The sequence below is a fragment of the Borostomias antarcticus genome (genome assembly GCF_949987555.1).
Source record: "Borostomias antarcticus genome assembly, chromosome: 2".
NCBI classification, from domain to species: Eukaryota; Metazoa; Chordata; class Actinopteri; order Stomiiformes; family Stomiidae; genus Borostomias; species Borostomias antarcticus.
In genome coordinates, this window is record NC_140235.1 from 4741843 (window position 1) to 4744376 (window position 2534).

The following is a 2534-nucleotide window of genomic DNA, read 5'->3' on the forward strand; positions in this document are numbered from 1 at the left end:
AGGCCTCTAGTCTCTCTAGCCTGTAGTACCTACCAGTAGAGGCCTCTAGTCTCTCTAGCCTGTAGTACCTACCAGTAGAGGCCTCTAGTCTCTCTAGCCTGTAGCACCTACCAGTAGAGGCCTCTAGTCTCTCTAGCCTGTAGTACCTACCAGTAGAGGCCTCTAGTCTCTCTAGCCTGTAGCACCTACCAGTAGAGGCCTCTAGTCTCTCTAGCCTGTAGTACCTACCAGTAGAGGCCTCTAGTCTCTCTAGCCTGTAGTACCTACCAGTAGAGGCCTCTAGTCTCTCTAGCCTGTAATACCTACCAGTAGAGGCCTCTAGTCTCTCTAGCCTGTAGCACCTACCGGTAGAGGCCTCTAGTCTCTCTAGCCTGCCGATGGCTCATGCTCCTCCTCTCTCTCTCTCTCCTCCTCCCTCTCTCTCTGGCTCCTCCTCCTCCTCTCTCTCTGGCTTCTCCTCCTCTCTCTCTGGCTCCTCCTCCTCCTCCTCTCTCTCTCTCTCCTCCTCCCTCTCTCTCTGGCTCATACTCCTCCTCTCTCTGGCTCATGCTCCTCCTCTCTCTGGCTCATGCTCCTCCTCTCTGGCTCCTCCAGACACTCCACTATACACCAATACTCTAGGGGAGAGCGGGGCGCATTGGAGCATTTTATGCCTTAAGCTTATTTATTTAAAAATGATTTCGGTTTTATTATGAATTTTGCTATGCATGTATACCTATATCTGTTGGCTACAAAAGGACATCAAAACGAGGTTTCCAGCACTTACCAGTTTCTTACAGTTTTGCCAAAAGTGGCGGATGTGAAAACGGTCCAACGTGCCTCATGGGTGAGCCGCGTTGGACCACGTAGTGTGGCACATTGGACCAATATTGTACATTGCCTTAAAACCCATGCAAATAAAATGATCTTCTTACAACTATATGTTATGTGCTACATACATGTTTTTTTCACTACCTGCATGCATTGTTTATACTGTTAGGTATTTATTATGTATAGGCCTAATAATGTCATGTTCTATACGATATTTGCTCATATATTTAGTATTTATTTTATCATAAGCCTATGTATATTCTCACAACAACAAGCCCATCTCCTGGAGTGACGTGGTCAGAGTCTTTGGAACACTGCAGGATCTTGACACACACACACTTGGTGGCTGATTCTGAAATTAAAAATGAGAATTACAGGGTCAAGTCACACACACACACACACAACCACAGACAAGTAAGGTAGTCAAACACGGTGAGGTCTAAAATAGGATACTCCACTCTATACATAACTACAGTACACAGGGTCCCATACTGGCCCTCCTTTTGTGCTATACAGTATTGGTTTACCTTGAGCATGTGGGAACCTTTTCTGGGGCCCAGGCCACAGACATACTGGACCAGACTCTGGGTGTAGGGGTGGGATATGGCTTGGTACACATCCATACCCACCTCATTGACCCGGTTGATGAACTTCAGGCATGTGTTTGACCATTTGAATATGAAGTACATTTCAGTCATGAAATAAGTTCCCATTTAAGCCAGAGAAAATGGATGAAATAAAACAGCAATTTTGCATTACCTAGTTATTTTTTAATGTGCACATTAGCCAGCAGCCAACTTGTAGTTGATATGAGTCGGTATTATTAGCTATGATATTATTATGGTATTAGAATAAAATCAATGACAATATCCCTGGTCACCACATCACTTCATGCAAGTAACATTAACGGTAATGTTACATAAACAATAAATTAATATTGAGATGAAGGGCCAATAATAAAGAAAACGACAGAGTTTGGCTAACGTGGGACACAGAAGTTTTGAAATAGCGCGCAAACCTGCGTTAGCCATTGAGAGAGTTGTGGACCAACTTGAAAGTATATAATTATTGAAACATCAGACATTCATGATACAACAATTAATGACCACTATTATGTTAATATTTACCTGTAAACGGGTCACCGATGCTGGTGAAGCTTTGTGGTGGCAATAGAATTATTCCTGGTCGGCTCCAATACAACAATACGAACACAACGCTTTTTGCGGAGCAACTCACCAGCGCGACTCTCAAGTAGTTTTGTCAAACGAGCCTTGTAAATCGTGACATCACAGAGCACCCTTGTGACGTCGTCCAGGAAGGGTATAAAATGGGGCCCGCGCCGCCCTGAGAGTCATTCGCTATTTAAACCATGCCGCGCAGACGCAGACGCAGTTCAGTTGCTTCTCGCTCAGTCCACAGGAGACGAAGGGTGCAGAGGATCAGAATTATCAGACGCAGACGTGCTGGCAGGAGACGCTAGAGTAGCATAGCTCTAGCGAGATGCTCCAATAAATAGTTGAGTTAAACAGAAAATTCTCTCTTCAGTCTCTCATTCATAGAACTCTAAGTAAATAGATATATCTAGATTCCCATAGATAGATAGGCTAGATAGTTAGATATATTAGGCCTACTATACTATACACAGATACTCCACTGTACACAGATACTCTACTATACACATGTTAAATGTTAACATCCTGCAAGTGATCTTATCTGTCATGTCC